This window comes from Ceratotherium simum, chromosome X (genome assembly GCF_057802395.1).
Source record: "Ceratotherium simum simum isolate JZ-2026a chromosome X, ASM5780239v1, whole genome shotgun sequence".
In the NCBI taxonomy this organism is placed as follows: domain Eukaryota; kingdom Metazoa; phylum Chordata; class Mammalia; order Perissodactyla; family Rhinocerotidae; genus Ceratotherium; species Ceratotherium simum.
In genome coordinates, this window is record NC_141940.1 from 19,700,179 (window position 1) to 19,713,341 (window position 13,163).

Below are 13,163 nucleotides of genomic sequence, written 5' to 3' on the forward strand. Positions count from 1 at the left end.
ACATAAATTAGAAATTAGAAATAATGGGTAAAAAAAGAAAAGCATGTATGACTTGTCCCATATGGAGAGAGTGGCCCAACTACAAATCTCTGGGCTGGGAATTGTCCATGGATAGGAGATTTTAGACGGTATTAAGCAGTATAATTAAATTTTGAAATACTGAATGAATTAAGAAAATTCAGTACAATTAAGTTATTACTTTGTTTTATCCAGTGAAAGTTTTTGCCAGTCACTTTAATTCACTGCCTAACTCAATATTTTTAATTTGTTGAACTGAATAGGTTTTTTAACCTCAATAGTTTTTAAACCCATAATCTTTTCTTTGATGGTAGACAGTTCTGTCTGTCCCAACATAGATGAACTGGATTTTTTTTTTTAAATTGTAAAAATGGGCAGGTTTATATAGCTGCATTATAACATATAGAAAATATCTTACTATTTATTACCATTGATTACTGGTCTTTAGTTGGGCTCCAAACACCCCATATATGCTGTACTAGATGCTGTCCTTGAAGTCCAAAAAGCCTTTTCTACAATGGAGGCACTCATGATTTCAGCGCCCTCCCCGTTTTCTTCCACTGAAGGAGTAGCGTCCCTTCATCCAGCAAGGTCAACGTGTTTAACCGAGTCAATGACGGAGAGGATGAGAGGATGGAGTAGGGAAGAGCTAAGGGATCCTAGCCTGATGAGCCAAATCAGCGTTGGATATCAGTACGGTACTCTGTCACAGCCGGATCACCTTCATCTCTTTCCCTCCTCTGCCCTCCGTCGTGTTGTTCTTATCTGGGGAGAAAATGCATCTAGTCTTCACACTTCTCCAGGATATAGCAGCCTGGGGTCAAGATCCAAGGCTACAAAACTTCTTGTTCAGATTTAAAGTGGGGACAGTTTTTCGGATAAGCCCTCCTTTCGCATGTATCTGTCTCATTTGAACCGTGGTGTTTTGGACTTATTGTCCCCATTTTGTTGATGAAACCAAGGCTCAGGAAAGTTGTGACTTAAGATCATAAAGGCAAGATCAAACAATTAAAATATTGAGAAAGGTTATATTGGACAAGTTTTAAAATTCATCCTTGGATGAGTCAAATGGGTGCTATTAAAATTATAAAGCTCGTGGAAACAAAATAAAAGACAGCAAGCAATAGCTGTTTTAAGTCAGTGTGACACTCCATATGTAACAAAATACTATGGGTCCTATTTAAAGGTAATGTGTTTGTTATATTGCTAAGAGTTTGTGTAAGACATAAGCTATTTTCATTATAGCTATTTTTCTTTGCAAAGGCAATGTTTTAAATCAGGATTTGGCAGCCTTTGGCCGCCAGGCAAAATCCAGCCCAGTTAGCAGTGCCAAAAGAACTGTAGTTCGATTTAGCAGCTGTATCCTGAATCCATTGCACAGCTCAGCTGCACCCTTTTTCTACCTAAACTTATAGTTTGAGTGAAGGGCCAGGAGTGCAGCTGATCCCAGACATCTCTTTTGTCAGCAGAGACCTACTCCTGTGCTTATAGGCATTACTTTCTATGGCCCAGGCTGCCTCCCTCCCAAACTCAATGGTCTTGCCATTGTATTATAATTCATGAGTTTTCTCCCATAGACTGTGAGCTCCTTGAAGGTAGGGCTTTGCCTAAGTCACTTATTCATCCTCAGTACTTATCTCTAGTGCTTTATAGGCGCTCCATAAATATTTTATGAAATTATAGTCACAGAATCAGTATAGAAGATGGGTTGTTCTCTCTTTTGAAAATCCCAACCCTGCCATTTTCTACTGGTCTTTCTCATTTGTAGCATTTAGGTAGCATGGGAAATGTGTTTTCTTCCCCCATCTTCCTTCATCCTCTGTAGCACTAAGTTTTTTTTTGTGCTTGTTTGTTTTGTTTTCTGTTTTGTTTATAATAGAAGTAGTTGTTTCTAAACTCACTTCCAAGAGAAGTGTACACCATGGAGAGATGGTCCATATGGGTATACTGTAAATATGGACTGAAGGGCCTTGAGTCTAAGATTAAATCCTCCAAGACTCTAGGGAGAAGAATACAATCAAGAAAGTATTTGCTGTCCATGCCTGGGTTTCCTCCCCAGTAGATTCTGAAGCTGACCCAGACCTGTCCCAGCCTCATTCATAGGCAAGTCAGATAAAGGTTCACATTGGGTCCACAAAACCTCTCAAATATTTCCCCTCTAATGGGTCAATAATTCCTATTTTCCCTGCAAAACCTCAGGTGATTCCCCCCTACACCCCTACAGTCATCCCCTAGGCCTTTCCTGTAATCCTTCTTCCCATTCCCTCATTGTACCTACCAACCAACTTGTACCCCATGTAACCAAACTGCTCCCCTGCCCCCTCCCTTTTTTCTGTATGAATCTTAAGATAATTTTATGAGTAATAAAACTAATCAAACTAAAATTTTTTGCCCTGGTCCCCCCAACCCCAAGACTCAGTCTCCAAATCCTTTGACACCAATAGTTGGAGACATTTTCAGGTTGGCCTTAAACAAATGTAAGGTTATCAGCCCTGTGTATGAGCTTCAATATCAGTGCTCTGTGCAGTCTGCCATGTAACTGGAGACTCCCAGATGCCCCAGAAAGCCCTCCAGGAATTGGCTCCTGAGGCTCTAGATACTTTTACTCGTGCTGTAAGCCGCAGGGAATGCCCTGGGCTTAGTAGTTTGAAGCTCCTACCAGCTGCTATGAGGTTTAAAGTTTGGGGGAGGGAGGTGCAAGGGAGGGAGGGACTTAATTAAGCCATGCTGAACTTTTCTTGGAGCTTGAAAGTGGACAGGTGTTAAATCTACTGTTGAGAAATATAAGGATCCCTGAGGTTTCTGACCCTTCAGTAAGTCTCATTTTGGGGGTTCATTGCTTCTCTGTTTAAGAGGGAGCCGAAGGAAGTCCTGTTACCAGTGGACACAGTTTTCTCTGGTTTCCTGTGGTCTTGTTTTGGACACTTGTATGGCTATCCTTAGAAAAATCCCAGCTGAAGTGTAGACATTATGCCATTCCCCAAGATATCTCTCTGAGTGTTTTTGGTCCTTTGCTAAGGTCCCAAAATATACAGAAATAAATGGGAGGGGTGGACATTGAAATGGCAGATGCAAGGCTTTATCACGCTGCTTGGTTGCGAGCTGAGTCTATGGCAGATGCTTGAGTCCCTCCAACTGCTATGGCGTGGAGATTGAAGCCCTTACTCTCTAACCCAAGAGATGTCTGAGCTATAGGCCTTTTGCTTTCCAGCTGGCTGAAAAGAGTAGTTGCAGTGACCTAGGAATGGAAATCTGGCCCAAAAAATAGCAACTTCCCTTTGGACAGTAAATAGTTTTTTGGTGAGGAGGATGACTATTCTAGATGAAAAAGGGGCAAGAAGATCAGTGCCTTCATTTAACTGAGCTTCTAAGCATGTGCCAGGCACTGTGCTATGAGCTGAGTTTATAAGAAGAATGTGATATGGACTTATCCTCTGGTGGAGCTTACATTCTAGCCTTGGAGACAGCCTTGCAAGCAATAACTACGAGGTAATGTGATGTATACTCTAATCTCAGCATGTACCAGATGCCAGGGAGCCCATAAAAGGGAAGGGATTTGTTTTCCCTGTAGAGGTCAAGGGAAGTCAAAGAAACTTGCCTTGTGAATGGATTCTTGAAGGCTAAGGAGAAATTTGCAGGAAGGGCATTTCAGATGCCCTTTGCCTTCAGATAGACTTTGGGAGAGAAGAGTAAGAAGAGGCGTGGAGCCCTGAATGTGCCTGGCAGACTTGGGAGGCCTTGAGGCAGCAAGGATAGCAAGAGGGACAGGCTGGAATAAGGCCGGAAGGAGGGATGGGAGATGAGGCTGGAGAACAACACAGGCTGGAACGTGAGGGTCTTGCATGCCCTACTGAGCATTTGAGGATTTTTCCTGGCAGCAACGGGGACCTACTGGCAGGCTGCAGCAGGAGAATGGCAGGAACAGATAGGTGTTTTAGGATGATATGAAAGGGGAGGAGAATAAGTTGGATGGGATTTGCCTGGAGCAGAGAGACCTGTTAGGAGACCACAGCAATCATACAAATGAGAAAGAGCAAGAGCCTTAATAGGGCAAAATCAGGGAGAATGAAGGGATGATGATAAAGTGGCCCAAAATATGGATTCAAGTCACAAATCTGATCATACCACATTGCTCAGCTTAAAATTCTCTCTTGACTCTCCAAGATCCACTGCATTAAACAAGGACTTGCACATTCCAACTTGGCCTACCTCTCCAACCTCATCTTTTTCTCTGCCTCCCTTCATAACCTAAGCTCCAGTCCAGTGAGCCCAAACTTCTTGCTGGTTCCCAAGCAAGCTCTATTCATTCACACTTCCATGCCTTCGCAGGAGCTATTCCCATCACGTGCAATACCCTCTCCCCAACCTCCGTGGATCCCTGATTTCTCTCATTTCTCTCAGACAGAGATACATTCTCTCTCTCTCTCCCTTCCTCCCTCCCGTCCCCCCTGCCCAACTGTTTCTTTCTCCTTACCTCCAGCTTGGATATCACCTAGTGAATACTTATCACATTATTTCAAAATTATCTATTTACATATCTGTCTCCCAAAAAAGGAAATTAGCTTCTCTTAGGAGAGAAATGGATTCTTTTTCACCAAGCACAGCATTAGATGCACAGAAGGGTTCAATAAGTGCTGAGCGATCAAGTGAATTTTGGCAATAGAACTGACAGGACTTGTTGTGATTATTGGTTATAATGAATAGGGGGAAATAGAAACTAAGTAGTTTCTAGCTTGGCTAACTGGGCAGTCCTAAATAATCTAGTTTCCACTCCTGACCCACTCTAATCCTCCCTTTACAAAACAGCCAGAGTGATCTACAAATATAAACGTAATCCTGATTCTCCCCCAGCCTAAAGCTCCTCGATGGCTCCTTATCACTATCGGATTTAGTGCAAACTTCTTGGCATGAGCTGGCCCCTGCCTACTTGCCCATCCTTGTTTCCCACCACTCCTGCCCTCACACTTTTCCCTTTAACATCAAACGGCTTTGTAGTTTATTGCATATACTCACACACCTTGGCTCATTCTCTTTCCTTCCATCTGAAACCCCTTTCCTCTTCCTTGGCTATCTACTACTCATGCATTGAAATTTCTTGTTTCCCTTTTCTAGAAGGTAAGTTCTAAAAGGGAAAGGATTATGTCTCATCTACTAGTTACCTCAGTACCTCTCACAAAGCAGATGATCAATAAAGATTTGTTGAACTCAACTCAACTGGGTGAATGGTGATACTATTGATAGAACTGCCATACAGCAGGAGGAGGTTGCCGGGGTAGTTGGGAATGTGGGGGTGTGTGATTTCAGCCTGGGGCATGTGGAACTGCATATGCCTAAAGGCATACAGGTGGAAAGGTACATTGGGCAATTTCCATGATTATCTCCAAGGACAAACCTCTATCTTGTGCCCATTCATGGAGTGATACTGTTAAAGCAGATCCAATCACTGTTTCTATTTAAGCAGGGTGATGTCAGCCTCCGACTTACATCAATACCAAATCCACACCCAATGCAGAAAAGTCAGCCAAGTCAAATTTCCAGTCCTCTCTGCCTCTGGCTCTGCGCCTGAAGGTGGGGAGTGGAATAGGAGGATAAGGACTTGTTTTCTTCCATCAGCCTCAATTGGGGTTTGAGCCAAAGTCAAAGAAAGCCAATATCAGGATTTGTGTTCCCTGCAAGTCTTGCAAACTATATGGGCAGATTCCCACCTCTGTCCCCCAAATCAAGATACTTCTTAGTCTGTTCCTGAGTGAATGGGTATTTTCCCATCTTTTATGTGGGTGTGCACATCAGTGCCTAAGTATCTTTCATTAATCTAAGCAGAGTTAAGAGCCTCAGTTTCCTATGAAGGTTTCCATGGAGGCATTAGAAACAAATATACCCATTGCCTTTGGCAAAGAGTTCGGGTTCTGATATGTTTGTTTATTTGCTATTAGAAAATAATACATAGGGGCCAGCCCAGTGGCACAGCAGTTAAGTGCATGCGCTCCGCTTTGGCGGCTTGGCTCGGGGTTCGCAGGTTCGCATCCCGGGCGTGCACTGACGCACTGCTTGTCAAGCCATGCTGTGGCGGCGTCCCATATAAAGTGGAGGAAGATGGGCACGGATGTTAGCCAAGGGCCAATCTTCCTCAGCAAAAACAAGGAGGATTGGCATTGGTTGTTAGCTCAGGGCTGATCTTCCTCACACACACAAAAAAGAAAATAATACATAGCAATGTTACCAAATCAAATGTAGAGCTTACTCACCCTATAGAGGACAGCCATTCTATAGAAGGCATCTGTACTGTCTAGTATGGGATTTCATCTTATTGTGTATTGTTCTCTAAATGTGTCTCATTAGGACACCCAATGATTTACGTTGTAGAAATATACCATAGACAAGACAAGGCAGCGACTCCTAAAAGGCCTTCTTTGACTCACAGAACAGGACTTTCCTACACCTGCAGTTCTGCCCTTAGATACCTCAGGAGCTTCCTAAACACCTAAGCTTCAGATCCTACCACAGCAGGTCTGTTTCTGTCATAGTTTATCAAAATCCTAAAAAAGTTAGCACATGGAAGGAAAGGCCGTTTCTCTTTTCCCCAAATCTCGTGCTCTTCTGGGTATCCTAAAACAGATAAATTAGAGAGAATTTTTATTCTGATTCTGTCATACTCTGTGAAGGCATATTAATTACCTTATAACCTATCTCCTTGATGATGTATTCAAGTTAAATCACATGGCCTCAAGGTCAAATCAATAACTGTACTTCTAGAAACCAATTTGCTGTTCATTATTCTTTTCAAATTATTTGAAAACAGAAGAGTAATGGGAAGCACTAGGCTTCGCTTTAGCGTTCATGAAAATATACTGCAAAGCTGTAGTACTTAAATCAGTGTGATACAACTGTAAGAGTAAACAGACCAGTGAAGCACTAGGCTGATACCCCCGAAAGACACCTGTAAATATAACTTAATATATTATGAGTGTATTAAAATTATGTGAGGAAGTTAAAAATTATACAGCAAATGGTGCTGGGTAATTAGTTAACTATTTTGGTGGGCAGTCACTTACAGCTTCATCTCATAGTATATATCAATGTAAAGTCCAGAAGAATGTAAAAAAGAAATACGAAAAACTAAAGCAAAAACTATAGATAAAAAAAGCCAAGAAGACTATTCATCAGCTTCCCTGAGAAGGAAGAACTTTTTAAATTTAAAAGAAATGGAGGAAATAACAAAAGATGAGTTTTATATTTAACCAGATTTTTAAAACTTGGAAAATAATTGTAACAAATATGATAGACAGGGGGTTAATAGTATTAATATATTTTTTAAAAGCTCGTACAAACAGGAAAAACGTAAAATCTCCAGAGAAAATTAGAGAAAAATTTCACAGAAAATGATATGTATATGGCTACATATGAAAAATATTCAAGCTTACTGGTAACAAAAAATATGCAAATAAAACAACAGAGAAATATTTTGTTGTACATTTAAATTATCTTGTTTTTAAAAACTACATGATATTATTATTTTATACAGTTAATGACTCCTTATCCCCACATATTTATCATTTTCTTTGTTCATCAACCCTTCTTGGAATTCAGGCCTTCCATCTCAAATCATATCCCTTCTGCCTAGGGTACACAAACTGTAGCATTGCCTTCATTGTAGGTCTGCCGGTGACAAAGTCTCTGAATATTTGAAAACTGTATTTCTTTCTCGTTATTCAGAGATATTTTCATCGGGTATGTAATTCTAGGTTGGCAGTTATTTTCTCTTACCACATTGGCGATATCATTCCAGAGTCTTCTAGGTTCTCTTGTTGCTATTGAAAAGTCAGCTATCAATCTGTCTCTGCTACAAAGACAATATGTTTTTAATCTGTTTTTAAAGGCATATATTACTTTTTAAAAATGTCAATTATTAAGCTTTTTTTAATTTCTCAAAGTTCTATTTGGTTCTTTTTCATATTTGCTAGCTATGTTTAATAGTTTCTTGTTCCCTGAAGATATTTTAGAGTTTGCCTTTTATTCATTTAAACATATTAAGCAAAGTTATTTTATAATCTGTGTGTGATAATCCCAACATCTAAAGTTTTTATGGATCTGTTCCTCTTGCCTGTTGTTTCTCACTCAAGGTGTCTTGTTTCATTGTGTATTTATTTTGGTTCTTAGCTTCTCATGGTCCTTGGAAAATTACTTGTGGCCTTGGAAAAAGATGTGTTTCTCCAGGGAGGATATGTATTCACTTCTGCCTGATGCCTGGGCACACTTCTTGCCTGGGAGCACACTGGGCTACGTTCATGTCTTGAAGTTGGTTTTATTGTTGTTGTTTGTTTGTTTACTACACAGGCAATGTGAATTTTGGGCATTAAATTCACATAAGAGCTGGATTGTGGTTGCAACTTCTTAAAGATGGTCACTCTACCCCCATTCCCCCTCAATTAGCTGTGATAGGCGACAAAGCAACTTTCCATACATTTTCCTGAGGATGGGCGTTTATTTATGGTTCACCTTTACATTGAGGGTGTAGCCCTTTGGGATACTAGATTTATGGGGGCAGGGCCTCCTAATTAGACTCCCCATCCTGGTAAGGCCCTGAGCCTTACATTCTGTCTTTGTTTCTGGAGAGATCACACACACACAAAGCTCAAATGGGACTTCTTTGGCAAATGTCCTTAGGGAAAAATTAGCTTTGGTGCTTGGTTTACCTCTTTCAGTTACTGCCTTCACTTAGATTTGAGCCTGATAATTCCTTATCATCTTATTAGCTTTTTGATACTTTTAAGAAGAAATATATATATTTTTTTACTTTATCCAGCAGTTTTGTTTTCTGCTTGCAGAATCTGTTCAAATACCTAGACAGTCATATTATCTGAAACTAAAGCGTATATTTCATTGTGAATGAAATTAACAAAGACTTTTATTAAAAGCTAATCCTCACTCTTAGCAAGCATGTGGTGCAAAGAGTAGTCACACTGTACTGGTAGGACTGTACATTGAGTGTAAATTAGCTCAACCTTAAAAGAGGCTTGTTTAGTAATATGTATCTAGAATCTTTTAAATGTTCATAAGCTTGACTGGATAATTCCACTCCCAATAATATATAGTAGTAAATAAGCAAAAAGGCACAGAAAAATGTACATTTGAGGATGCTTATTGAAATGTTATTTATAGTACCAAAAAAAACCCTCATGGTATATCCATAACGTAATATATTATGCAGTCATTTATTAATAAATATATTTTTTGGAATATTTAGTGACATGGGAAAATGTTCTTGATATAAGCTTGATAAAATCAGACTACCAAATTGTATATAACAACATAATCCTAATATATATGTATGTGTATATATAAATTATATATGCATGGAAACACATCAAAACATTAATGGGTATATGTAACATATATACATGTAGTGGGATTATAGCTCATTTTTACTTCTTTATGAATTTTTGAATATTACATATTATTTAGGCTAGTGTGTATTTCTTTTTTTTTTTTTTTTTGTGAGGAATATCAGCCCTGAGCTAACATCCATGCTAATCCTCCTCTTTTTTGCTGAGGAAGACCAGCTCTGAGCTAACATCTATTGCCAATCCTCCTCCTTTTTTTTCCCCAAAGCCCCAGTAGATAGTTGTACATCATAGTTGCACATCCTTCTAGTTGCTGTATGTGGGACGCCGCCTCAGCATGGCTGGAGAAGCAGTGCGTCGGTGCGTGCCTGGGATCCAAACCGGGGCCGCCAGTAGCGGAGCACGTGCACTTAACCACTAAGCCACGGGGCCGGCCCTGTATTTCTTTTATAATCAGAAAAAAAGTTCTTAAAAAGGCAACATGTTAGGATTAACTGAATATTTACAGCAATTCTTTAAATGGTTGATATTCTTATTATACAAAGACCTCACATAAATCTAAGAAAAGCCCTAAGACTCCAGATGTAAAGATATCTTTATGTTGCTGTCAATAGCACTTTGAGTCTCATGGACCTAAATTCAATGGTCCAACCAATATTGAAGAAAACCCTTTCTGCCTAGCTGAACAAATGGATTTTCCTTTATTCAAGCGAAAACTATCCCACCTCTTGGACAAGCAGGGAAGCTATGGCTACACATCTTGAGCTCTATCCTTTATATGAGAGGTAGAGAGGAGCCCCTGGTCTGCGTGTGCACACATGCACTTGAACACACACACACACACACACACACACAGTTTTCTCGATCTTGCCTCTTCTTTCAGCCCCTGAAGAGAACTACCACCATACATTTTTTCTAGACGTTTTCAGGGGGAATCTCATATGTGCTCATGAATAAGTGCTGTCAGTTTCCATGTGGCTTTTGTGTTTTCTTTTTCCTATCCTTCTGCTCCAGCTTATATTCTCGGTGCTGTTGTGTGATCTAAGCATCACTATATTTTCTGGGCATAGCTGGCACTTATGCTGTATAATGCTGCATTTGGAAAGTACTGTGCCACATCCACTGGGTACCAGCTGCCTCCAGTGGCTTCTACAACTCGCACTGGGGACCACTGCTACTTCTATGGGGTGACAGTTTTTCCTGGTAATAGCTTTTCCTAGATACCACCAAAATTAGTGCTGCGCACCACTATCTTGTGCCCAGAGCAACTGTTGACACCTTGGAGGCTTGGACAATCCTTGTCCACCATGGACAGTTGTGCAGGTTGCACACTGCACAAGAGATGCCTAGCAGAGAGAACAAGGAGTCCGAAATCCAACCTGTGTTCCCCTACCATACAGTATGCCCGTATTGTTGAATGTGTCCTGGGAAAAAGGGTGGATGCCTATTTCTAATTCACTTGCTCAGAGAGGGTAATGTCCTCCGCCTAAGCTTTAGGGCTGCCTAGAGCAGGTGCCATTTTTGAATTCATACAAAGACACAGTATAGAGTAGCTGCAGCTCTGCCTATAAATGTCAAAGTATATGGTGTTTGGTACAATTTGGCAGAAAATGTCTCTCTCCTTTTTAGGCTACACTTGAATGTAAGTTCTCTCTGCTTTGTTCACTGCTATAGCCCCAACACCTAACACTGTATCTGGTACAGAGCAGGTTTAGATAAATATTTGTTGACTGACTACATAAATGAATTACTAAAGGCCCGAAGCAGTCATGCTTGTGCCCTAATGACGAAATGTCTTTGTAAAATAGGACTTTTCATTTTTATTGACTATACCGTCTTGCATGCCCCTAAAGCTCAGATATTGAATCCCTGGGGGTAGGCCTGGAGACAATTTCAAGTGACAGCCTCTGTGCTCTCCTCAGAATTGTCCCTCCCCTCTAGTGACTAAAGCTTTCATACTGGGCCAACTTTGTATACCTGACTCTTTCTTTCCCTGGAATAAATTATCTCCCACGAGGCTCTTTCAATACAAATGCATTTCTGATGGGCCTGCCCCACCAGTTCCCCAGCCATGCCCAGACATGTGTGAATGCAAGCAACTGACACAGCTTAGGCTCAGGCTAAGACCCTCCCTACCCCCTAACTACACACATGTATATAACCACATTTAATATATTCATAATCATATCCAGGTGCATACATGTCTGTTTATGCAGATCTACATGTTCACACACATAAACTCGTACCTCTGTGTAAGCACTCACACCTGTAGAAAATAAGCACTATGTGCACATTTACACACACACGTGCACATACAGAGGTATATACCCAGTACTCCTTTGTAACACACTTCTAGTTAGAGCTGGTCCTTTGCCAAGAATCTTGATTCCATTTTTCAACTCTATAATAACTCCTCTCCTTTTGATTTAACTCCCTCAATCTACATTCACACACAGGCCCACCAGCAGGGGCGACTCTAATCCATTTCAGTCATCCGAGGAGTTTATATCTCTAAGCTCATTACGCCTCACACTTGCACAACCGTTCCTATCAAAGCATCTTCAGGGATTGCCAAGGTCCTCCACTTTCTTATTGGAGCCTCAGTTAGGAACTTGTGGTTAAACCTCAACCATCTTACAGCTGAGGTAGAGAGACGCATCCTAGATATAATGATACGTAAGAAAGTGGTGAAACAAAGACAGAAACAGTGTTTATTAGGATTCTAAAAAGCCAGAAAGCACTGCTCTTTGGGGGAGTTGGAGAGAGGTCCTGAATGGGGGTATCATTTAAGCTGGGCCTCGAAGGCTCTATGGGAATTGGACATACAGGGACAGAGGCAGGAAATTCCAAGAGAAAGCAAGGATGTTCACAAAGGTGCAGGGGGAGGAAAAAGTGATGTATGTGAAAAACTGTAGTGGGTCAGGCATTGGCAGTGAGGAAACAGAAGGAAAAGTCGTCAAGATAAGATCATGGAAGTTCTTGTAGCTCCACTAAGAACCTTGATCCTTTTTTGTGTGTGTGTGAGGAAGATTGGCCCTGAGCTAACATCTGGCAATCCTCCTCTTTTTGCTGAGGAAGATTGGCCCTGGGCTAACATCCGTGCCCATCTTCCTCCACTTTATATGGGACGTTGCCACAGCATGGCCTGACAAGCGGTGCATCGGTGCGCGCCCAGGATCCGAACCGGCGAAACCCGGGCCACCACAGCGGAGCACGCACCTAACCGCTTGCGCCACCGGGCCGGCCCTTGATCTTTATCTTCAGAAAAATTGAGAGGCATAAAAGAGTTTTAAGCGAAGGAGTCATAGTGGCTGCTATGTGAAAGGTGGATTGAAAGGAGGTATGGCTGAAGCCAAGGAGACCAGTTAGCAGGCCATGCAAGAGTCCAGATTAAATATGATGGCAGATTGGACTTGGCAAGTGGAGCTGGGTAGAAATGGACAATTGTAAAGGGGAAGTAGGAGACAGGGAGTAGCAAGAGCTAAGGCTGAAGGGTTAGACAGAAATTGCGCTTTAAGATCTATAGGGAACTTTTGAAAGGTTTTAAGCCATTGAAAAGTCTTTAAACAAGAGAGATTCCATGAGAATGGCATGTCACAAAGATCACTCTGGTTGCGGTGTGGAGAAGGAGTTGGAGGGGAAAGGAGTGGAGGCGACTAAGGAGGATGTTGCAATCACTAGGCAAGAGGTATTAGAGGCCTGGTCTAGGACAGTGGCAATGGAAGTGGATATAAGTGAGTGGATTTGAGAGGTGTATTACAGTGGTATATTTGACAAAATTTGATGGCAAATATATTATGAAAA